Genomic DNA, 26511 nt, shown 5'->3' with positions numbered 1-26511 from the left:
TCGTATGATCAAGGAATGCATACAGTTAGCTAGTGTTAATCATTTGAGTGTGGAAAATGCTATCAGAGACATGTTATGGGCATACCATACAACTCCAAATTTAATCACTAAAGTTTCCCCGTTTTCTGCGCTAAAAGGCAGAAAACCAAGCACAAAATTCTTTCCCTCATGGTTAGGTGGAGGAGAGAAGAGTGAACCTGCAACCCCTCATATCAAACTTAAATTATCTCTGCACCAAGATAAATACAGAAGAATGTATGATAAGAAACATGGTACGAAACAACAACAGTGGGTGGTAGGGGACAGAGTGTATGTTAAAAATCCATTGAAGGGAATGAGGTCAAATGTGAGAGACACCAAGTTTATGGGCCCATTCAATATTGCCAAAGTAAAAAGAAATGTAGTTGTATTAGAGAATGGACAGTGTTGGAGCATGGATAGGATCGTCAAACAGCCACCGGGTGTAGAAAAGACTGAAAGCAATCCTGAGGAAGCGGAAGGAAGTCAGGAAGTTCCACAGAATCGCAATGAAGGAGGTTATGAGAAAAGAACATATAGCCGACGAATTAAACCTCCTGTTTGGCATAAAGATTACGAGATTACTACTTGAGTATAATGAACTGTAATTAATGATAGCAGATGACTGTACTATTTCTAGTTTTGTTAGAAGGGAAGATGTGTTGTATCGCAGTTTTAATTAAATAAGCTATATATATATTGTTCTATATAAATAAGTTTATCCTAATAGGAGTTTAATATTTACACCGATAGAAGTAGTATGTTCCACCTCCCCTTCCCCTTAGAATGGTAGAGTCTGACAGTTATTGGGCTGGAGTTGACAGTAGAACGTTGAGGAGCTAGAAGAGCAGCTGTGTGGAGAACTGTTGCTGAGGCAGTAGAGATGAAAGAATAAAGACTGAAGCAAAAGGAATTTGATTGAAGTGTCTTTATATCAGCCATCCCGGCATGCTGATGTCAGTTCTTTTCGGTCCGCCCCTACCAGCACTGATCCAAGGAAAGAGCTACCCCTCAGTCGTTTTTTTGACTGATATTTTTCTAAGTTTTGTCACAGCTTTTTTTGAGTATTTATACTCCTGTTGTGTCAAGGGATGCCTTCGCATAAGACCAAGTTCAATCCTTATGCATCCTGCCATCAGGCGATGTCTGTGACAGATCTGCACCTCATGTGTCTTTGGTGTCGGAAGCACAACCTCGACCCAAAGTCATGCTTTGAGTGCCGGCCATGAATCCAAATGCTATGAAGGAGCAGTCCCTAAAGCTGATGGCGACTTGATGTTCGGCTCCGCATGAGTCTCGGTTGAGAGGAAGGTCTCTGGATCGGCTGTGTAGCCTCTACCTCTTCTTCATCCCACTCCAAATCCTTGGGCGATAAAGTAAGTAAGAAGTAAGAAGTGAGAAGAAGTCCCATTTTAGGTCTCCCTCTGAGGAGCCTGGATCTGGGCCGGCTCAGTGCCTCCCCGAGCCGGAAGGACCCCTGCCTAATTTAAGGAGTTTAATGGCCACTCTGACCCTGCTGGTGTGCCTTTGGGCCCCGCGGAGTTGGAAAGGGAGCACCCATAGAACCGTTCCTGGATCCGCTAGACGCCAGTCGTACCACCACGACCTTCCCCGGCAGTGTTCCCAACGTCGATGCACCCGGCGCCACCAATGTCCCAGGGCGGCGCCTCTCCCATCCTCTTTGCCGACTCTGACATTGAGCCAGATAGGTGTCGTACAACTCTGGCACCGACAGGGGCCGTGCCCCCTATGTTGGATTCTGAGCCTTATTCCTGTCGGCCTGGTTACGGTGAGGAATGGAGGGGGTTGCTGGGCCCTTTGGAATACCATCTCCAAGGCCCCATGGACTGCTGTACGGACCTGGGTGAAGCCAGTGTGTTGGATACCTCCCCAGACACTGCCATGCCCTGTCCCCCCACCGTGGCTACAGAGGAGGGAGCTTCATATTCACTGGTGGTGCGGAGAGCAGCCAAGGTCCTGGACCTTGTGCTGCATTCGGTGGCAGTACTAACCTCCTGATAGAGGTGCTTCAGCCTGGGGCTCCATCCTCTGAACCCCTGCTTCCCATTAATGAAGCCCTTATGGATGTCCTACTGGATATCTGGTCCAGATTCAGCACAGGGGCTCCTGTGAACAGGGCAATTGCCCGCCACCATCGCCCTGCACCGGGTGACCCAGGTTTCCTGACACAACACCCTACCCCTGAGAGCTTGGTTTTCAGCCTGACATTGCAGTCAGTGAACACAGCATGCCTTTTGGACCGTTATTCCCACACTCTTGGTATACAGATGCACAAGTGGTACCACAGGTCCTGGAGGAAGCCCGGGCTATACTTTCCCAAGAAGTTGCTGATAGGAGAGATGCAGCAAAGTTCACATGCCCCCCCTCTACCCCCCCTCCAATTTTCAATAGCTGCCTGCAAATCTTTCTAGTCTGACAGTTCCCCACCAGGGACCAGACTGCTTTCACCTGCCCTGCTGGCAGTCCATCACGTCAGACAGGTGGGTTTTGTCCATAGTTCAAAGGGGCTACTCCCTCCCCTTTGAGACTACTCCTCCATCCATGCAACCATCCTACAATCAGATGATGGAGGATCACTTGGTACTTCTTCCAGAGAAAGTTATAGCTCTCTTGCCAAGAGAGCCATACAGAGGATCCCTGTGCCAGAAGTATGTCATGATTGTTATTCCCGCTACTTTCTGGTGCCCAAAAAGGACAAGGTCCTTTGCCCTTTCGTAGACATTCAGTCCCTCAATCTCTTTCTCAAGAAGAAGTTCAAAATGCTCTAGCTCAGGTTCTATCTGCTCTGGGCCCAGGAGACTGGATGGAGGTGTTGGAGTGGCAGGACTCATATTTCCATATCCCCGTCCTGCCTTCCAACAGATGTTACTTGCAGTTCGTGGTAGGCCACAATCACTTCCAGTTGACCCTGCTTTCTTTTGGTCTTTCCATTGCCCCACAGGTGTTCACCAAGGTGAGGGCGGTGGTCGTAGATCATCTGCACAGATCACATGTTTCAGTCATCCCCTATCTTTATGACTTGCTGTTGAAGGCGGACTCATCCCAGGCTGTTGTCTCCCACCTTCAGACCACAGCAGACCTTCTGCATTTGCTGGGGTTCACTATAAACGTGCCAAAGTCACATTTGACTCCCTCTCAGATGCTCCCTTTCATCAGAGCTCTTCTGGACACTGTGCAGTTTCGAGCTTATCTTCCCGAGCATCCAGTCCAGGATATTCAGGCTATGATACCGACGTTTCAGCCTCTATCCTGGATTTCGGTGAAAATGGCTCTGGGGCTGCTGGGCCTCTTGGCCTCCTGAAGTTCCAGTATGCCCAGCATCAGAGGTATCTCTCCAACATGATCCTGATCTTGGAGGCATCTACACAAGATCTGCAGAAGTGGCTAATGGACTGCGATTGGGCAGGAGTCAGATACCTCTCCCTTCCCCGACCACATCTGACAGTTGTGACAGATGCGTCACTCCTGGGATGGGGCTGCCACGTGGGAGAGGTGGAGATCAGAGGCATCTGGCCCCAGGCAGAGTGTGGACTCTACATCAACCTGTTGGAGCTCTGGGTAATCAGACTATCATTGAAAACATTCCTTCACTCTCTTAAAGGGAAGGTAGTGCAGATGTTCACAGACAACACCACTGCCATGTGGTACTGCAACAAGCAGGGCAGGGTGGGGTCGTGGACCCTTTGTCAAGAGGCTCTGCTCATCTGGACGTGGCTGGAATAACAGGGCAATTCCCTGTTGCTTCAACATCTGGCTGGCTCTCTGAACGCCAGAATGGACAAACTCGGCCAATGCATAGTCCGTCACGAATGGCATCTCCATCTGAAGTTGGAGCAGTGTCTCTTTCAGCAGTGGAGGGAGCCTTGGTTAGATCTGTTCACTTCTGCAGAGAACGTGCAATCTCAGCAGTATTTTGTGTTGAAGTTTCCAAGGTGCCAATCGCTCTGCAATTCTTTTAGTCTCGATTGGAACTCAGGCCTCCTATCCACATATCCCACTTCTGCCCAGAGTTCTCAAGAAGATCAAGAACAACCAGGCCCAAGTAATTCTGGTGGCTTCAGACTCAGCATGAGTAGTCTGGTATTCTGATCTACTGAGCATGGCCACTGATCCTCCCTTCAGACTGCCCCTTCTGGAGTAACTTCTGTCACAGCAGCAGCGGAGGGTTCTCCACCCAAACCTGTCCAGTCTCTGTCTCTTGCGTAGAGATGGGCAGCAGCAGTTGACAGCTTTTAACCTTCCGCCTGAAGTCTGTAATGCAACAAATTTCTTCCAACAACAGGCATATACTGTTTTGGTGGAGGGACGCCTGGCTGCCAAGATTACATTACAGATCAAAGTCAGCCTTAAGGAGATGATGATGGTGGGGATGGGGAAATATTTGCCCAATCTTATGATGATGGTCACTAGTATATAGGGCTACTGCATGCCAATGGACTGGACAACTCACCCAATACTGGGCTGGTTTCTTCACTTAATGCTAGGCTCGGCCTGCCCCGGTTCACCTTCCAGCCGTTCTCCGGCCATCCACTGAGAAAAGCCTTAATTTGTCACAGTAATAAGGAAGATTGCTCAGGTCCTTGACTTCATGTCTCCAATATGGAGGTAAAATCGAACAAGTTGACAATGGTCTTGCATGGTCTTGCAGCCTGGCAAGGCACAGGCTGAACCCATGTGAAGTCCTTGCTCACACACTGATGTAGGCAAGATCTTGCCCACGGTCCCCAAAATACTTTTACTGGGTTCTCCAGCTCAAACTATTGAGGATGTTTGAGAAGGGGCCAACTTTATCCTCTGCCAGGGCCTGCACATCACAGACTGTCTAGGTAGGGCAATGGAACTTGAGTTGGTGCTTCATTGCCACGCTTGACAACGTTCACAGGCTTCTTAGGAGACCTCCATGCATCTTTGGTTGGTATGCTTTTGATGCCTCCTACTTCTTAGAGCATTTTAAGGAGAGCTGGGCCACATCAATCTCCTTGTGTCTTTCAGTTCCAGTCAAGCAGTCCCCCTAACAATTTCATCCTTTTTGGGGATATACCATGCACTTGGCTTAACAACGTCGGGCTCCTCAACAGGCTTCCCAGGGCTTCCAAGGTCGGGCCATGGACCCAAAAGATAAAGACCCGCCCTCAAGCGGCACTGTTCATCCCAGTCTTTCGCCCCTCTGAGCACAACCTCTACCCCCTCTAAGTGCACCATTACCTGTCTACACCTACTGTGCGACTATCCAGTAGGAGGCAGGATCTGTCACTTCTTTCACCCATGGTAACAAATCACCTCTGACAAATTGGCCTTACAGATTGTCCACTGACCCAGTGCACCTGCCACCTACTTCAGACCATTTCTCGGAGGACTTCTGTTTGTTTTATCCCAGGACGTGCAGGCTTCTTTTGGCCGAAAGATCCATTGAGAGGGTATTGGACTTGGAAGTGAGTGTTATTCCTGTTACCTCCGTGGGCCGAATAAGGAATTAGGATCCAGATGTACCAAAGGATTTTACCCATTCTCTGTCTATGGGAAAAAGCTTTCGTACATATGGCCCTAGGCCTCTATCCTATCTAAGACATTTGCTGCTTCACTGCTTTCCTGTGCAAGGACAATTTTAGAATGCTCACTATGGCCAAAATTCTCTCTGCCATGGATCCCAGAGACTTGATGGTGATGGGCATGCAGGACTCTTTATTTTAACGTCCCTGTCATGGAGGCCTGCGGCTCATGGTGACCACAAGCACTTTCAGTTTGCTATGCTCCATCTCGTCTTCACCACTGCCCCTTTGTTGGTCACAAAGGTGATGGTGGGGGTACCAGTCTTCCCTTACCCCGATAACTGGCTGTTGAAGGTGGGCTCGCCACAGTTAGTTGCGTACCACCTCCAGACAATGGCGAACCTCCTTTACTCTTTGGTGTTCTCAGTCAGCCTCCCAAATTCAGACCAGACTCCTTCGCAGAGGCTCTCCTTCATCAGAGTAATCCTGTATATGGTGCTCTTACTGGCCTTTCCTCCTGACCAATGATTCCAGGGAATTCTAATTTTACAGCCTCTGTCCTGGGTCCCAGTAAGAATGGCTCTAAGGCTCTTGGGCCAACTAACGTGTTGCATCCTGTTCACCTACCATGGCAGACGGCATATTGAATTGTAATAGTATTTATATAGCTCTTACTACCCCTGACGAGGCGTCAGTGCTTTTCGGCGAGTAGCACGCTACTCCGGAACCCAAAAGGAATTAGTGGTGGATTAGTATAGGGAAATATGAGTACAGTTTTAGTATTATTATGAGTTAATTTGAGCCGCGGATATGTGAGTTTTAGTTGGATCGACTGGAGTAATGGAGGGGTGGAGGAGGAAGAATCCAGAAGTGTTAATTGGGAGTTTATAGTAATAGGATTCAGGCTTGGGATGAGTAAAGAGGGGATGGGGGAGGGAAGAGTCTGTGGAAAGGGTTAGGGAGATCGTAGTAGCAGGAGGGGTTTTGGATGAGTTAGAGGTGAGCTAAATGAGGGAGCATTTAGTAGGGTTGTTTGGGAGATCATGGTCTTAAACTGATGTTTGGGTGCATTAAATGTGGAAGAGGAGGGAAGAGCTTAGGCAGGGTTATTTAGGGGATGAAAGTAGTAGAATGGATTTGGAATGAGTCAGAGTGGGAATGGACGATAGATTGATAGAGACATGACATGGTGATGGGTAGACAAAGTAAAGCTTACAAGAGAGTAAAAATATGATATTTTGTATTTATAATTTTTTATATATATGTACATTTTTGATCATTATTTTAATGTTCAAGTCAAGAAAACGTTATTTCGGCTACAAGAGCCAAAAAAACACAGCAACAATAAATAATTACACAGGATAAATAAAATATGTGTATAAAATATGTACAATACATGTATATGAATAAAAAGATAAAATTAAATAAGGATAAGAATTTGAATAAAAATAAAGATTGAATGTGCTCCCGAGGTGAGTCTAACATTCTCGCTAACACCATTATATTGGTAAAAATTTCCCTCTGACAATCCAGCTTGCCCCAAAGAATTTGGCAACAGCAATCACTGGCATAGGTAGAATATCTGATCTAAGAATTCGAAGAGCTAAGTCGGACCTGCGAACTCCCAGCAGTCTACAAGCCGGGGTCAACCATGTCCTGCGTTGAGCAGTGTATTCAGGGCAGACAAATACGACGTGGGAGAGGTTTTCAATGGGTGCTTTACCAGCTGGGCAGATTGTTGTTTCGTCATGTGACCAGCGACTAGGGAATCATCTTAATGGCAGGATGCCAATACGGAACTGAAAGTACAACTTCCTCTCTCTTGGCACCGTGATTATGTCCCAGAAAGCCTCATATTTGCAAGTCTCTTTTAGGTTGGTGAAGTTACATGATAGTGTAGAGTGAAGAGCGACCCTCGTGTCTTCAGAGTCTACCATGTGCCATTACAGTTTATTAAGATCACTTTTGGAAGAAAACAAGGTGGTGGTTATGGAATCCCACAGTTCTCTGAGCCCAAGCGAGTAAAGTAACCCCTTGATGTGTCTAAGCCAGGGGATACTATGGGAATGGTCAGCTTCTAGGATGACCTGCAGGGCTGTAGTGAAGGAGGCGAGCTCCGGGGTGGTCCAAAGGCGCTGCCAATACAAGAGGGGGCGTAGACGGGCTTTGTGGTCAATGCGTTTCAGGCCTAGGTCTTTAAAGAGAGGAAACAGTGGACAATTCAACGGAAGGGACACTAAATTCCATAAAAAATCATTTTCAGCCCCAGTGTTCAGCCCTATAAAGGGCTGAGCTTACTGCCTTGTTTTCATATATCCGGATCGCGGGGCGTATTGTTTTGGTATATGAAAGGTTAAAGTCCTTTATTAAGGCAGCCTTGTTTGCTTTATCTTGATTGCTTGCTTTGCAGAATGAGAATTCCAAAGCATTGTTTCCGTTAGCATTAAGCCCAGGTAACTAAAAGTGTCAACCTTTTCAAGTGGAGTTCCCTCAAGAGTGAACTTTCCTCTAAATGATCTGTGTGGATTGTGTCTCATCAGTTTCGATTTAGAGGCATTGATTTCAAGTCCCCTTGTGGAGCAGAATTCCTCAAAACACGCAAGGAGTTTACGTAATCCACTAGGAGTCTTGGATATCAGCAATGTATCGTCTGCAAAGAGCAGGACCGGAATTTTCTGTGTGCCTAATGATGGTGCATCTGCCTCCAGTCTAAGTAAAGAGGGGACAATATCATTTATGTACAGGGAGAACAGGGTGGGGGCAAGGACACACCCTTGCCGCACACCCCTTGACACCTGAATTCTGTTGGTTAACTGCCCCCTGTCGTCCCACCTGCCACGTGCATAATTACCCTTGTGGAACCGGGTTAGTAGAACAAGAATGTGCTCAGGGATTCCCATTAGGGAAAGAACTTCCCACAGCTTGATACGGGGTTCTAAATCGAATGCGGATTTCAAGTCCACAAAAGCAACGTACAGGTTCCCTTTCCCAATAAAAACAGTTTTCCAGAATAAGAGCAGGAACCTAAGGGCTTGCTCAATGGTAGATATTTTTTTGCGAAAACCTGCCTGGAGGGGACTAAGAATGTCGCGGTCTTCCATAATGACAGAACACTTTCTGCACACAGTCTATTAGGCTAATAGGCCTATAATTGCTGGGAGGCTTTTGTTGCACTTTTAAAAAATGGGGATAGTGATGGTCCCCTTCCAAGACTCAGGGATTGGTGCCCCAGATGCTATTGTATTCGCTATGATGGTGATATACCTTGACCAGACAGCTATATCGGTTAAGAATAAGTCTGCTGGGACACCATCCACACCTGGTGCCCTACCGCGCTTTAGGAAGCCTAAATAGTATTCTATGTCTGCTTGGGAAAATATTTGCAACACTGGAGGGGTAGGTGTTAGAGTGATAGATGAGCAAGTGTCCCTCTGGCGAGCGGTAGAACTATCATGGTTGTAAGAATATAACCCCCAAAGTGATCCACCCAGTCCTTTGGTGCAATATTAGTTGTAATGTGCAGATCGCTGTCTGGGTCGTCCTGGGTGTCTGAGATGTTTATTAGGGGATAAAGCGGTTAATGCACTGGATAGGGTCGCTGGGGTTAGCTAAAGGATTATCCGCCGATATTGGTGGGCGTGGCTGATGACATCCCTACCCTCCCCCTGGCATGCAGATGTTATGGCCTGTTGGCCGCGCTTTACAAATATGTCAGCAATTTTCATATGGCCGGCGTCCTTCCTAACAGGTGAGGTTTCTCCCCGATTCTGGTGGAGCTGCTGCCTGGGGGGGGGGGGGGGGGTGACGAGGGGGGGGGCAGGGGGGGGGAGTTAAGAATTCCTTCACATTCGTCAAGAAGGTTGTCAATTTTGTCCATAACACAGTTGTTGACTACATGCTTCTGTCTTTTCCGCTTGGTTTTTGACACCACCCCTGCCCCACCCTCTATTGCCTTCCTTTTGCCCATTTGCTTATTTTCTCATAGTTAATGGATAGCTGTTCAATAATAGACCTGGAAGAAGATACAATAGTGGCAATAGTCAGTGGTGCCTATTTAAAGTAAATGTTAGCGGGGTGGCCCAGACCCGCCTCCTCCGGGCTACGACGGGCTTGCCCTTGGCCCAGGCTTTGCTATATAGCGCTCGTTGGTGTGCATGCAGGTGCTCACAAGTTGGCCACCTCCTGGGGCGGCAAAGTAGTCTGGGATATGCAGTCCCTCAGAGTTCCTGGCATGTCCGCCGCCGCGAAGTGCACCCACGTGCTATATAGCTCTCGTTGGTGTGGTCAAGTGGATGCAGGTGCTCGCAAGATGGCCGCCTCCTTGGGCCGCAAAGCAGTCTGGGAGATGTAGTCCCTCAGAGTTCCTGGCGTGACCCACTCCGAGAAGTGCCCCCACGCGCTATATAGCACTCGTTGGTGTGGTCAAGTGGATGCGGGTGCTCACAAGATGGCCGCCTCCTGGGGCTGCAAGCAGTCTGGGATATGTAGTCCCTCAGAGTTCCTGGCGCGTCCTGCGCCGCAAAGTGCCCCCCATGAACATGTTAAGCATAGAATAACATACACACACACACACATATATATATATATATATATATATATATATATATATATATATATATACACATATATATACATATTTTAACCGTGAGTAAATATACATTAGTTAAACAGTTTTAAAGAGTATGTGTGTAGTTTGTAGTAGCGATACATATTTTCTAAAGAACTATATATATATATATCTAGAATATACACATAATCAGATAAAAAATATTTATCAACATGGGCATATGCAGTCCATAGCTGTTTGAATATGGTGGTTATGAAGGAAAGAGCCAACTCTTGAGTAGTCTTCTGAAGACAAGATAGTTATCCGTGGATCTTATATTTGGGGGTAATGAATTTCATAGTTTGGCTGCTTGGACAGAGAAGGATGTACCTGCTAGCTTTGCAGTAGGACCTGAAGACTCATTCGGTCTAGCACTGTCGCAACCTGGCAGATTCCATTCAGGTGTCACAGGTGACTGCAAAAACCTGCAGTGATGACTGCTTGACCACAGTTGTACCAGCGGCAGATCCCCCTTCCTGTCCCACCTAGAGTTGATGGTGGTGACAAATGTGTTACTACTGGGTTGTGGAGGTCATCTGGAAGAGTTGAGGACTAGAGAGCTTTGGCTGTGGCAGAGGCCCTCCTCCACACCAGTTTACTGGAGCTGCTTGTAATTTGCTTGGTTTTGAAGGCTTTCCTCCCCTCCATCAAGGGACGGCTGGCACAGGCTCTCGCTTACAACACTAGTGCGGTGTCATACAACAACAAGCAGGGCGGGGTGGGATCCTGAGTCCTGTGCTAAGAAGCTCTTCACCTCTGGTTCCGGCTGAACCTACAGATTTTCTGGTGGTATGCCACCTAGCAGGATCTTTAAACACCAGGGTGGACAAACCCATGCTGGCTGCAACTAGCAGATCACAAATCGCAGTTAGGCCCTTTAGTATGGAGCACAGGTCTCCTATATGACTTCTCGTCGCTACCCCTCCTGCCCCAAGTTCTGAAGTAGATCAGAAGCGACGAGGCCTAAGTTATTCTCGTAGCTTTGGATTGGAGAAGGAGAATGTGCTGCCCAGAACTTCCTCGCTTGAACAACCATCATCTGAGTATGCAGCCACTTACAGAGTATCCTATAGCCACAGCAGAGCACAGTATGGCACCCAAGCCTGCGCATTCTGCACCTTTATGCATGGAGAATGAGTGGCAATAGTTGATCTCCTTTGGCCTTCCTCCGGAGGTACTTAATGTCATCTTGGCAACCAGGCAACTTTGAACGAAATCTGTGTATGCTAGATGCATATAGCTTGTGGCTTTCTGCGGTGCTCAACCATTGGACCCATTGAAGGCAAAGTGTTAGATGTGTTGGTGTTTTGATATGTTCCCTAGATTTTTTTCAAACACAGATCGGTTTTGAAGACCCCCTGGCACTAAGGACTTAGTCAAGTGTCTTCCCAAAAAAGGAAACCATTTGTACTGTAACCACTAAACAACCAATTGAGCAATGTCTGAGAATGATATGTTCTATTTTACGATTAGTCACAAGAAATGTTACAGGGATAAACAATGGAGCTCCTAACCCCTTTTTATTAAGGAATAGCACATTCAAGAACACTAAAATACAAAGGATACATTTAAAATATGCATTTTAAAATCAAAATCCTACTTTATTATACGCAATAAGAATTGTAACCACAATGAAGATTACCAAACTGGTACCAAAATCATAGATATACCATTCCATACTGGTATTAAAACATAAAGATCCTAGCTTTCTGCTGCTTTTAAACATAAGTTCTAGAATCCTAGCAAAGAAGAAAATAAAACCTATCTTTGTGAGTTTCGAAAATGGTACGCACCTGCATTCCTGTTTGAACAATGAAGTTCTGTGTTCAAGGAAACATTAATAACTGCTTTTCTCGTCTCAGGAGGCGAGCTGCACTGATAAGTCAGCGAACAAAGACTAAGTGCCTCATGTCCAGTAGCAGCCAGTAGGAATCTGAGATATCTTGTACAAAAATGTCTGTGTCGCCTGGTGTGAAGACTCCTCTCTGCCCTTCACATTATGTGCCCAGCGTTTGGATCATGATCTCATTGATTCTTTTGACTATTAACAAAAGCTTGACACGTACTGTCGCTCTTCTAAAAAATCTTAGACATCAATAGCAAGCCAATGTAAAAATGAAGCAGCCAGCATTTAAATAAATCATTACAAATATATTCACTTAGGCTTAATTATCAGATTGCAGGACATACTTGCCATCAGCAAAACCCCGAGACTGAATGGCCCATCAGCTGAATACTATAAAGTGTATGCACCCTTCTTTAGTGGCACCCGATTTGAAAACATTATAGAACACTGCTCTCAATACAGAGTCTTTGCCACCTACTTTGAGGGATGCCCTCCTCATTTCCTTGCCCAAACCGGGTAGAGAAACGCTCAACCTGGAATCCTACAATTCCTCTTGTGCTGTTAAATACAGACAATAAAATTGTAGCCAAAATGTTACCGCAACTCGTCCACAAGGACCATAACAGTTTCGTACCTGCTACCTGCTCCTTTAACATTCAGCGTTTTTCCTCGTGTACTTGCACACACCCCAGAACACCCCACTGAGGGTGCTTAGTTTTAGACTGTGCGGAAAGCCTTTGATTCCCTAAAGTGGCCCTTCTAATTTGAAGCACTTCAACATGACCTAGAACCCCCCTTTCTTACGGCTGATCAAATTATTGTACATCATCCCCACAGCTAAAGTTAAAATTGGCTGCCAGTTTAAGATCCCATCGCAATACAGCGGGGGACATGCCAGGGCTGCCTACTATCTACCCTGTTGTTCTCTCCAGCACTAGAAGCATTGGCGCATCACTTGCGTACCCAGGGTCAACATTGGGGGAGCCCTTTGGGGGACTGTACGCACTCAGTTTTCCCTTACGCGGATAACATTCTGTTTTATCCTAATTCTATTTGATCTATAGCTCCCACTATTGCGAACATCGCGACCAACTTTACCATCATCTCCATCCTCTGAGTTTACTGAACCAAGTCATGTCTTTTCCCTTTCAGCAATCATACTCCAAACACACTGTATCAGGCGAACAGCACCATTCTTACATGGCAGCCATATACTTTTCGTTTCGCAGGCATACAAAGTCAACGCATGCCTGAGAACCTCCTGGAGGGCAATTTGATTCATGCTGTCCCTGCGCTACGGGCACAAGTGTCATTTTGTCAAGCCTTGCCACTGTCTGGTGCGGGAAGATGGCTCTGACAAAAATGTTGCCCCTACAGAGAGACTACTGTACTATTTCGCCAATCTCCCTCTTTGTATAAACCAATCCTTCTTCCAATCTTTAGAGCGCATGATGGGAGATCTTATTTGGCACAACACGCATTGCAGAGTAGTACTACTCGCTGTTAAAGCTTTTCCTCCCTACAGGCAGTGACTAGCTCAATGTTCCCAACCTCAGACAATAATATTTGGCCTCCCAACGCCTGTGGGTGTCACGCTGGTTTGCAGGTGACAATCTGACCGATACTGCAACACTTCTTCTTCCTTGGGACTTTGAATGAGTGCTTACCCTCTTCCATCCTCTTACCAGGGCCCCACTACCGAGTGTTCCCCTCCTCCAAACCGTTTACCAGTGTTATCGCAGGGCACTGTTTATTACTCTATCGACCAGGCCATACACCCAAGCTTTGCTACTATTTGGAATGCTGCACGACCACCTCCCAAAGGAAATTTAACACAATGGCACGCAGCAAGCCTGCACAGCTTAGGCGACATATAGCACAATGGTACTCTCCTCTCCATAGAAGACTTCTTGGCTGTCTCCAAACTCCTGCCTGGACAGTTCTTATTACATGCTTCCTTTCTTGGGGTACTGAGCCAATCTTGGGGATAGATACAGCAGGAAGTCCCGCAACATCTTGTCATCCAATATTTACATGTTCTAGGTATGAGGGAACATCAGACCCGATGGTTAGCCAATGCTATACTCATGCACAAAGCTCTCCTGTTCAATACACATCAGCGGAACTGGGATACAGATCTGACAGTGAATGACAAACCATTCTAGCCTGTCCCCATTTATTGTCCTAAAATGCCCGTTTTAAAGTAATTGAATTGTATATCGTACACCGCGCTTACCGAACCCTTAACAAAATTGTTATTTTCACTGCACTGACACTGTGGTTCTCTGTTGTTTAACACATGAAGGCAAACTAGTGCACATGATCTGGTTCTGCCCATCAGTAACCAGGTATTGGAACAATTTAACCTCATATTTGATACGTTGTATGGGGACTGTGGTGACCTAACTTGAGAGGCAAGCATCCTGGGGCTTCACTACCATGATAAAAATATAGGGTAGCAACACGTTTTGGGGACCTCGCCCTTCTCCTGGCGCTGGGATTGATCACCCATAAGTGGAAAGCAACAACAGTTGACACTAGCGTGTGCAGCCAAACTGATCCCCTTCGAATTCACAATCTTTGTACAACTTCACTCTCTCACCTCAAACGAGTGCAGTTCTTATTTTGTTCCTTAGTTTTTTATTTGTTAAATATAATAATTTTTCCCACGTTTATTGAATTGGTTTCTTAGCAATATTGGTTGCAACTGCATAATTCTGGCACCTCTACCTTCCAACAGGCCCCACTTATGTGAATGTTAAACTACCACCTGTTAACTTAATTGTTCCTGTAGTCCTAACTGAAGATTACGGACAGGCGCCTGACCTGTATCGATAATACTGCTATACATTGTTGTACTAATTGTGCCTCTTCTTTTGGACACACAGCTTTTGCACATACCTTGTTGTAATATCACAAATGTCCTGTATTGGAATTGGGGTCATGCTGTGTTTGGGACTCTGCCTATGCTGTCTGCAAGGGACTTGCCCTCCCAGAAATCACCTGCGCTCCAGGGAAGAGGGGACACGCACACACACACTAGTTTTGCTGTGTTACATAGCACCTAGGGTCTCTCCTGCAGCACGACTCACGCCTTCTTTGGGACTCTGCTTCAGCTGCCTGCAAGGGTCTTGCCGTCCCAGAGATCACCTGTGCACCAAGGAGGAGGGGGGCACACACACGCCGGTTCTGCTGTGCTACATAGCGTCTGGGTCTGTCCTGCAGCACCGGTCATTCCATGTTTGGGATTCTGCCTCAGCTGCCTGCAAGGAACTTGCCATCCCAGAAATCAGCTGTGCTTCAATGAGGAAGGAACACGCACACACACCGGTTGTGCTGCACTACTTAGCGCTTGGGTCTGTCCTGCAGCACGGCACACACATGCAACATGACGAGGCACATGCCCGGCCAAAGACCAGGCCAAGAGCGGCCCATCTCTGCCCATCTGCATCCAGACGAGCATGGTTTGGGCCCAGTGCCCCCCAAAACTACCAGCATTGATAAAATGTTGCAGAGGGCTGTGGGGATTATTTCCATAGAAATCCCATTAACTGAGAGGAGACTGTTGTAAGGGGCTGGCTCTGCTCCCAATCTTCATGGTATTTTACCCCACAGCCCCCCCCCTGTTCTGCCACTATAGCTTACTCTACTGGTTTGGTTGGGCAGTGGATCTTATTGTGGTGTGCCTTTGGGAAATCAAAGACATTGTGCTAATGGAACTTTGTCCCCATAATAGCACGTCAGGCAGCTATTGAAACAGGGATTGATATTGTCAAATTACAGCAGAGTCAAGTATTACAGTCCTCTAGCACAGCCTTTGGGGGTGCTCAGGGCAGTAGTCCCAACCAACAGGTTAATGGTCATGGTTGTTTTACCAAGACAATATAGTGACCATAATGCATTGGTCCTTGAGGTTGAGCTCCCTACCTGTTGCACAAGAGTCACCTCTGGTGAATCTTTTGATTGCAGACTGAGAGTCTCCAGCAATATGCGTAGAGTGAAACGGTCTAATGTCGCCAATTCACAGGAGCTGATGGGGGAAAGTTTACAACCTAGTCGCAGGAAGTATTGAGGATCTCCTTGCAGTGGACAGGAACACAGGCCAGGGGGTCCAATGGGAAAAGATTAGTACCATTAATAACAAATTGTAGGGCTAAAGAAACTTTTATATGTGGCCACTATAAGGGCCTTTGGGAGGGGTACCCCAGTCCTAGTATAATAGAGCCTAAAAGGAAGCTAGGTTCTCACTTTTGTCTACAATAAAACAATACAACAGGGGAGCAATAATAGCCGAGAAGAGATTGTGAAGCGGGGAAGTGGGAAGGTCTGCAGGTTGTAGCTAGGAGAGGCAACCAGTGTGTCTTTTTGAACTTGGTCTCAATGGGAAATAAGGAGAATTTTGGATCAGTCAAGACCAAGGTTCCTGCAGTAGAATGGGTTTCCCACTTCTCCAACTTCTACTCTGTGAAGAGTGATGAGAGCCCTCTTCAGCATTTTTGGCAGGATAATAAGCAAATGGAGGGGGGATATGGCAGTAGTAGAAAAGACTTTGAGCCAATTACGTTACAAGAAATTAGATCAGCAATCTCTGAATACTTCCTAATAAAGCTCCTGAGCTAAACAAAGTTTGGGGGATCTGTTTTAAGTGAAATAGATGTCTGGTGCCCCTATTTTTTGCTAATATATAATCCTGTTATGGCTGGGGCACCAATTCCATTGACCTGGGCAAGGGCCGAGATATAGAAGGGCTCCCCATCAGACCCACGCAGCTACAGGATGATAATCCTAATTGATTGTTCCCAAAAGTTGTTTAGTACAGTGCTCCTCGAGCAACTACATGCCTGGATGGATGAGAAAGAGATACTAACACCTCTTCAGGTGGGATTTTGGGACCCAGTACTGAGAACCTTGTCTTCAGATTCCAGTTAATTTTTTGGAAAACGATGGTTCAGGGAAGTGGACACCTTTATGTTGCTTTTGTTGACATGCATTTAGCGTTTGCCCTAGGTCAGCGCTATGGCAGGTGCTGACAGACAAGGGTGTCCCCAACGATCTTTTGGCTGTTACAATTAGCTTCATAGTAACAACAACAACAACTATACCCAAGTGCATTGTGGACAAATGGGTGAGACGACGGTCCCCTTTCCTGTGAACAGCGTGTAAGACAGGGCTGCGTCCTTGCCCCAGTGGAGATGCCCCTTGGATGGCTTACATTAAAATTCCTGTCATAATGTTTGCTGATGACACACTTTTAACTTCGAAATCACCTAAGGGGCAACAGAAAATCTTATGTCGTTTTGAGAATTTTTGGAGCCAGGGGGGACTAAATATTAACGTGGATAAAACCAAATATATGGTTTCAAAGCCTTGCCACTCTACCAGTCCACACCCCAAGCTCATATGGGTCCACGTGGATCATGTACATACTTTAGATTACCTCAGGTTGACTCTCATAGAGCAACTAGACCCACGGCACCCTCTGAAATTTTCAAAACAACCATTAAGGGGAAGTATTGGCAGTACAAAATGAGACAAATGCAGGCTCAACCCAACTTTGGTACATTGACTGACACTTTCCTCCGAATTAAGGGCGATTACGAATTGGAACAGTTTCTGGACAAGATTTAGCCTTCTCTAGAGAGGAAGCTGTGTTTACAGTTTAGGTATAGCACTCTACAGCTTGCCCCCTTCACTGTTAAATGGGCTAGTAAGTCTGATTGACAGAAGTGCCTGTTCCTCTTGTGGGGCGGACTGTGAAACGGAAGGGAATGTTTTGTTCTTTTGTCCTGCTTACTCGAAGGGCTGAACAAGATAGTTAGCTCCTGCCTGCCGGATTATAGGCGTTAGGGAACATTTAACAGCGCTTTGCTTTTTAAAAACTGATGTCAGACAATAGTTGGTTTTAACTGTCTCTTGCTTTTTGTTATTTATGTGGAGGACTCGACAAAGGGTGTCTCTGTAATCGTTTTGTCTAGACATTTTAACATACTTGGTTCCACTGGCTCTACACCCCTGAATCAGTAGTTTTTCTTGACGGAGGGTGGCCTATGTGAACTGTTTTTGCAATTGCTGCTTATTTTTGCTTATTTTATTATGTGTTGAAATATATTTTTAACTCCTAAATTTTATCATTTATTTTACCTGTATTGATTTTAACGTTTTAATGAGATTTGTATTTTATCTTTGCTTTTATGACATATTGCCAATAGAAAGTATTGAACGGAATGGGATTGGATTTGTATAAAAATAAGAAAAATGGCAATAAAAACCATTAAAAAAAAATCATACTGCAGAACATAATATAAACCAAACGTGTGACTTGAATCATTCGTGTTCAGCATTTTGATTCATTGCTTAGCATGTTACTCAAGCATGGGGATGGCTAGGATAAAACAATATAACACAATATTCCTGACAGTTTTCATTGTTTTTAGCCTGGCAAGAACTTGCCTTTGGCACAATTAAAGGTTACTTTTTGGCCATTTCAGCCTTTTTACGTTTGCAGGACCAATGTCCTTAGTCAAATTATAGGTTTTGATGCTTTTTTCTAAAAGGACTACAAAACTTTTCCACCTAAGTCCTTTGTGATGCCAGAGATGGACTTATATCTGGTTCTCACTTTCCTAATGTGCACCCCTTTTGAACAGTGCAAAAGTTGTACTTTGCATAGACTCACCCTTAAAACGCTGTTCATGATTGCGATAACATCTGCAAGATGGGTGAGTGAATAGCAGACCCTTTGGTTCAGCTTCATATGCCACCTTTTTCCCTAGACATACTGGCATTTAGGGCTCGAGCTGCAGGGTCCTTCCAAAGGTGGTAAATCTGTTTCATGTTGGGCAAGCCATCATGCTTCCTGCCTCCCTTACTCCACCTCACACCTCAAGAGAAGAAGAGAGACTCCATCATTAGAAACCCAAAATGGCACTCAGTTCTTACATTGATCATACCAGATAACATTGGTTGGACAATCAGATCTTTGTGTGATTTTCTAGGGTATAGAAGCACAAAACTGTACAGACACAGACCACTTCTCAATGGATAGTCTTCTACATTAAGATCTGTTACCCACTAAGGAACCAGCCTACAGAAAGGCCTAAGGGCCACTCCACAAGGGGCAAGGCAGCTACCATTGTATTGGCATGCCTGGTACCTGTTTTGGTGATGTCAGGCAGCTATGTTGGTGTCAATGTTTAAGTTAATGAAGCACCACTGCCTCGACGGCCAGGTCTGTTGAGATGGGCTTTTTATCTGCTCGGTTCAGCAGGAGTATAATTTGGGCTATTCCACAGACCTTTGGGAGTACTGCTTCGATCTACATTAAGAAGAAGACAAAATCTGCAATTAGAAGTATCCATTAGAACAAGTTAACTCCGTTAGCTCTTTCTTGTAGATAATGTACCTAACCACAGATTACTTACTGCCCTCCCAACTCCCTGTTATGTGGTATGATCTCTTCCATCTAAAAAGATCCTAATCTAGGAATCTGCACACTAGCTTGTTCAGTTTGCCTTTGATCTCTTTTTTTAAGGGCACATGGGAGTTCCTGCAAGAAACTGATGTCATTGTGCATCGGTGGTACTTATACATGGCTCCATGGTCACTTCGAGATCAGATTGGTGTCAACCTGGAGTCGCACGGCACACCCTGTCCGAGTGCAGGAGCACTGCTTTTAGGTTTTCCAGAGCTAGGCTGGCACCTGGGGTAAATTTTATAAGGTTACGAATCTACTGTTAGGTAGACTATTCTCCAGATAGAGCATTATCACAAGTTAAGTAGCTTGTTCAAAATGACCCATCAGGTGCACATTGTTGTCAAAGTGTGGCGTACAATCCAGGATGTGCCCTTTTCTCTGTTTTGGGAGTCTTGTATAGGCACAAATGATTTTGATGTGTCTGACATTTGTTTCCTATATTTGTTAGTTCGACACTTAAGTGCAATTACTTTCTCCACACCTGTACTATATCTGCATTTATTGAGTTAAAACATAATTTCTCCCAAACTGCCAGAACAATTACTTTAGGTTACATATAATTTTAGTTGAATGTTTAATATTTATTTAAATGCATTCACATTTTATTTAAGTTCATTTAATAAAACATAAAGTTAAAGTTAGCATTACGCTTAAAATAAAGTGTATTGTTATTTTCATTTATTTCATTTAGTTAGGAAAGGAATGTATTTAACACAATGTAAATTAGTTTGGTTATATTTAAACTTGAATGAAATTGTAGGCTTACAGGATAGAATTACAATTAATATTTTTAATGGTATTACATGGATTCAGAATCTGATTATAATTATTATTCTTATAATTACCAATTGTACTGGTGTATATTAATTTAAGGTCATGGTTTGTGTTAGAATAAGGTAAAGTTTATTTTACCTAATTAAAAATATAACTTAATTAAACTTAGGGTAGAGCCCTAGATCCCTGCAGCCTCAGCCAGCCAGCCAGCCATCCATCCATCCACGCAAACTTCTGGGCTGTATGTGGGAGTCTGACATTTTTTTCTATATGTCACCACAGTAGGAGCAAGTTATTCTTGTGCTACAGCCCGAGGGAGGGACGGTATGAAGGTGCTGGGCATGCCTGCCTCTTCCCCCAGACATGGGCTTAGGGGCATGGCAATGCACTTAGCTAAGGAGTCCATGTCCGAGGGGAGGGATCCCCATAAAATGTGTTGGCCCTCCTTTGCCTTTTTGGTGTCTTTGCCTTGAGGGGTGGAATACACAGGACATCCTACCCTGATGGATTGGGTCTCTAGGGCAAAAAAGGCTGGGTCCGGAGGGGAGGCCCACATACCCATCACCTAGCTAATTAAATAAATAAAGAAGCTCCCTGGGTCTTGGCCGATCTTGGAACTAACTTAATGTTCTGTGGAGCACTGTCTGCTCGTTTCTTTGTTTTAATGTGAAATCTTTAAAGATGCATATCTCAGGCCCCATTGGGTATATTTTCTTAATTTGTGGTATTTTTTCCTCCTGGTTGCCAGGCCTCCTAGCCCCTATGAGACGTGGCATCTGATGTGATTTCGTCTGAAAGTGCGCTAAGGTCTCGCTCACCAGATCCCCAGTGCCAGACCTCTTTCCCAATACTGCACAGATGTTTCCCCAATTGGCAAAACCGTTAGCCCCCTCTAAATCTGTAGTAAATGGTACCACTGGTACCTAGGGCCTGGTTTACTAAGGAGGGTCCCTAAGGGCTGCAGCTGGAATTGTGCCACCCTAAGGGATCCCTCAACATGAACATGGCAGGCTGCCATTGCAGGCTGCGTATCTTGATGCAGACAAAAGTGAAAACATGACGTGGCACACAGCCTGTGTGCCATGTCCCTAAACACTGCATGCAATATATGTAAATTACCCCTCCAGCAGGCCTTACCGTCATAATGCAGGGTGCATTATAATACAGGTGAGGCAGTGTCTGCGTGAGCAGATATGCCCCTACTATGTCTTTGTCAATTCTTTGACATAGTAAGTGACCAAGGAAGCCATTTTAAATGCATATGCTGGACACTAGTCAATACGAATTCACCACATACGGGATGGCTACACTGACGATAGGGATGTTTGGTCCAACATCTGGTATTGGTGAACCCACATTGATGCCAGTGTTGGATTTACCAATACATGTACCCAGAGAGTTCCAGGTTGAGTACCGAGCAACCTGTCACAAATAAAACTTACAGACTGTCTGATCATGTCAAAGAGAGCATCAAAGCTGAAGTAAGCAAGATGCTGGAATTGGGGGCCGTTGAGCACCCTGAAAGCCCCTGGCATGCCCAGTTGTCTTAGTGCCCAAGTCTCATTCCCAGGGTGGAGAGAAAGAAATTAGGTTTTGTGTGGACTATAGGGGGCCTCAATACTGTGACCAAAACAGATACACACCCAGTTCCTAGGTCTAATGAACTGATTGACAGGTTAGGGACAGCCATATATCTCTGTACTTTTGATCTCACATCAGGGTACTGGCTGATAGTTCTGACCCCTGGAGTAAAAGACAAATTAGTATTCTCCAATCCTTGTGGGCATTAACAGTTTACTGTTATGCTCTTTGGATTGAAGAATTCCCCTGCCATCTTCTATAGGTTAATGAACAAAATACTGGCTCGTTTGGAAGACTTTAGTGCAGCATATTTTGATTATATTGCTGTCTTTATCTCCACCTGGCAGGATCACCTGATCCACCTGGGGAAAGTCCTAGAGGCTCTGAAAATAGCAGACATCACTTTCAAGGCAAGCAAGTGCCAGATATAGCAGGGTCAGGTTGTATACTTGGGCCAGCCTGTAGGTTGATGCCAAGTTCAACCACCTAAACCCAAGATCCAGACAATGGACAGGGTAGCTGCAACCACCCAGACCCAAGTTGGGCATCCTTTGACTTGACTGGGTACTACAGGAGGTTCGTGAAAGGCTATGGCACCATTGTGGCACCTCTCACAGAGCTAACCTCCAAAAAGATGCCCATAAAAGTGAACCGGATGGTGAGCTGTCAAAAGGCCTTTGACACTCTGAAGGAAGCAGTGTTCAGCACCTGTTATAAAAGCTCCTGATTACACCAAGCAGTTTATAGTGCAGACAGACGCCTCGGAACATGGGATTGGAGCAGTTCTATCCTAAATCAGTGATGATGGCTGTGACCAACATCTTGCTTTAATTGGCAGAAGGTTACTCCCCAGAGAGCAGCGTTGGAGCGCCATTGAGAAGGAAGCCTTTGCTGTGGTTTGTTTTCTGAAGAAGCTGAGGCCAGTCTTGTTTCGCTCTCACTTCCTTGTTTAGACCGACCACAGGGCTCTCAGATGGCTAATGCAAATGAAAGGTGAAATCTCTAAACTGTTAAGGTGGTTCATCTACCAACAGGGAATTAACTTTACAGTGGAACCCAGACCTGGGTCTGACCATGCCAATGCAGACGGCCTTTCCAGGTTATTCCACTTAAAAGATGAAGACTCTCTTGGGAAAGGTTAGTTTCATCCTCTTTTGTTTGAGAGGGGGTCATGTATGGAAGTACCTCTTTTCAAAGTGGTTACCCCCCCACTTTTTGCCTGGTATCTGATATTATGTTGACTGAACGTTCACTAGGGTCCCACTACCCAGCTCCCTAGTGCCAGATCTTTTTCCCAAAACTGCACAGTTTCCCCAATTGGCAAAACCTTTAGCCCCCTCAAAGACCCTCGAAATGGTATGCCTGGTACCAAAGAGGGGTCCCTAAGCATGGATTGTGCCACCCTAAGGGACCCCTCACCAAGCACATGACAGGCTGCCATTGCAGGCTTAATGTCTTGGTGCAGTAAAAAAGAGAAAACATGACATGGCAACCACCCATGTGCCATTTCCCCTAACACGGCATGCAATATATGTAAATCACCCCTCCAGCTTTATATTAGATGTGAGGGTATATCTGCACAAGGAGATATGCAGCTGCTATGACTTTGTCGATGGTCAGGCATAGTAAGTGATCAGGGAAGCTGTTTTAAGTCCATGTGCTGAACAGTGGCCAGTACGGGCTCCCCAGCTACATGACAGCTTCACTGAAGATAGGGATATTTGGTATCAAGCATCTCATATCGGTGAACCCACATTGATACCAGTTTTGGATTTACCAATACGTGTACCCAGAGGGCACCTTAGAGGTCCCTCCTGAATCCCTACCAGCATCTTTTGTGGTCGCTGACCAGTTCCTGCCATCCTGCCACCCAAGACACCGTTCTGACCACCATTCTAGACCTCTCGGGTGAAAGCCTGCTCTCGGGAGGCCCAGAACAAAAGCAAAAAAGAAAAAGAAAAGATGGTGGACAGAATGCTGAACAAGGCAAACATTCAACTCCAGTCACATGAAAATCAGTCTTGACCCTGTTCCCATGGGAACAGTCCATCCTGAACTGCCAGGCCAGGTCTTCCCTGGACTGGAAGCAAGTATCCTGGGACTGGTTTCGTAGTATCAACCTTCATCAGCCAGGCTTGCTTGAATCTAGTGCACAGGACCCACGTCTGAGCATACCCTTCTCATTTAGGGCGACAAAGGCAAAAAAAGAACAGATGATGGAAGGAATGCTGAACAGTGCAAATATTCACCCCTAGTCACAAAGATCTGGGTTTGAGCCATCATTTTTTTGCCCACCACACCACCCTAGTTTGGACCCAGCCATATGCAAATCAGTCTTGACCCTGTTCCCCATGGGAACAGTCCAGCCCTAACTGCCAGACCAGGTCCTCCCTGGACCGGAAACAAGGGGTGAGTGTTTGAAAAGTTTCAGCACTCCGTCCATCCTCCTTTTGTTTTGGCCCAGAACAAAAGCCTATCCGGGAAGGTGTATCAACTCCCCTATCCCCCACCCCACCCCACAGGATGACCTGCTAATTAGCCTCAAAGAGCTGCCACCTTTGAAATGCTAATCTGGCTCCCCTCACAGGAGAGGAAGCCACCCTCCTTGTCCAGAGCCCATTTGATACCAGGACAGGCGGAAAATTAGCTAGTCAGGGAGACGTGCCACCTCCAGGTTAGTACCACCCATAAGTGGGCTACAGTGAGGTGGTTAACATTTTTCAGAAACAGCCATCTTGGTGATGGCATACTTAGGAGGAAATTTGGGACAGGCTTATGCCCACTTGCCACGGGAAATGGTCATATAGGGGCGTAGTGACCCCCAGGGGCAGTAGCCCATTGGCCACCACCCTACACACCCCTAAATTGAGTATTTAGGGAAGCCCTTGGCACCAGAGAAGCAGATTCCTGCTGACCTGAGGAAGGACACTCCAGAGATACAAAAGACAAGAACTGAAGATCCATGATGGAGTCTGCACCAACACTGCCAGTCTGTCTCTGGACTTTGACAATTGCGAGAAAGACGCCTCATCCTCCAGCTACTGAAACTTCCAAAAGCCCAGGATAACTTCCAGCCTTCACCTCAGCACAAGGAACTCCTGTGGAGTAGCGAAGCTGCTCCCCTGCATCGTTTCAGGAACCCAGGAACCGCTGAAGAGGTGTCCGAACCACCAGAGGTGCCGGCGGACAGCACCACTGCACCTGTGCCTCGCAGCTCTTGTTGATGGTGCCGACCTGTTTTCCAGCTTCTCCAGAAACAAAGTCCATTGTGGGTTTTCCCACTACGACCTTCACATCGAGGCCCGCAACCTCTTTGAGCAGACCAACTACAACCGCCTCTGGCGACAGCAACCCCGATGGTCCACTGGTGTCTCTGCATCTCCAAGCATCCCAAGACCTGTGCCCACTCGGTGGCTCACCCAAGCAGGACTCCCAGTCCTAGCCTGCAGGCTCTTTTCACAGTGACCGACCTCCAAAGGAACGCATCGGGCACCTGATTCTGTTCTGCACTCCCCACTCAGCTGCCCCCTGTGCTGCTGAGGGTGTAGTGTGGGTGCTACCTTGGACCTTGCCCACTTCTCACCTTAACCCCAGGAGGTTAGACTTGCAAGTTGATGTACTCTACCTGTTTGCAAAACTTGTTTTCCTCCCATACGATAGCACTGCAGAACTCAGAAATTGCACTGTATCCACTTTTTAAAGTGAAAAGAATTCCTATTTAAAAACGTACTTACCTAAACGAGTTTTCTCTGATGTCTAAACATATATAAAAATACTTGCTATTTTTATAAAGCGGTGTGGATCTCCTCCTTGATTCGTGTCTCATTTGTTAATTATTGTGTGTATTTGTAGGTGTCTTGCAGTCCTCTGTGTTACTCCTAGCGCTGGTCAACCACACTACCCCTAAATAGAGCACTTTGGGATTGCATAACAAACCCTGTCCATTCACTGGGGAACTCCTGGACCCTTTACATGGTATTCACATACTACTTAAAGGGCCAGTTTCCTATAGGCACATTCTGTTGGGAGCTAGATTAGCTGGCCCCTTTTGTCACCCTTCTCCTTTGCCTGGTTCCTAGTGCTTACTCCTGCTGGTTGGGTTCATGTTATGCAGTCCCTCTGCAACCAGCCAGCACAAGACCCTCCTACCCACACTCGCCAGGCCCCAGATTCTCCTGGCTGTCTGACAGAGCACCCAGAGATGGTAGTGGAGCCCAGGACTTTCCCCCAACTGGCCCTCAGGAGCCATAAGAGGGCCAGTGACACTGGTCATAGAGAGCCCATCCTAGCCTGGGGGCAGCTGGTGACATAGTCCTTAGTCCATCTTTGCAGGCATCAGGTGGCTTCTTTACAGATGGCCGTCCTTTCTGCCATTGTTGCCTCCCAGGTGCAGGGTCTTCTCAACTGTGTCTCCCTTGTGCGGGGGGTTTTAATTGGTGGTAGAAAGTTCTAGATCCCAGGCACCCCTCGCCAATCCTAGAATGCCACATGTCCCAAACCTCATATACTGTATTCTTGGACAGCACAAGATGTTGTATGCATGTTTTCTCTGGAAAGAATCTCTCTTAGGGCCTCTGCTCCCCCCCCCCCTACTTGACATCGCTGCCAAATTCCTTCCCACCAAATCATCAAAGGTGACCCCTCCTACTGCATTTGCTCCAGAGGTCTGGCCCTTCCCCTTGTTCTAGAGGTAGGCTGACTC

At 46.2% G+C, this 26511-nt stretch overlaps 1 protein-coding gene across 3 annotated transcripts in view; it reads left to right on the top strand.

The window, feature by feature from the left end:
• The window catches only part of MUS81 (MUS81 structure-specific endonuclease subunit), a 382977-nt gene that overhangs the window by 221017 nt on the left and 135449 nt on the right, over positions 1-26511 (top strand). The window lies entirely within an intron of this gene.

The sequence above is a fragment of the Pleurodeles waltl genome, chromosome 9, assembly GCF_031143425.1.
Source record: "Pleurodeles waltl isolate 20211129_DDA chromosome 9, aPleWal1.hap1.20221129, whole genome shotgun sequence".
Classification (NCBI taxonomy): domain Eukaryota; kingdom Metazoa; phylum Chordata; class Amphibia; order Caudata; family Salamandridae; genus Pleurodeles; species Pleurodeles waltl.
The sequence above is the reverse complement of the archived record's forward strand: the minus strand, read 5'-3'. Positions and strand labels throughout refer to the sequence as shown.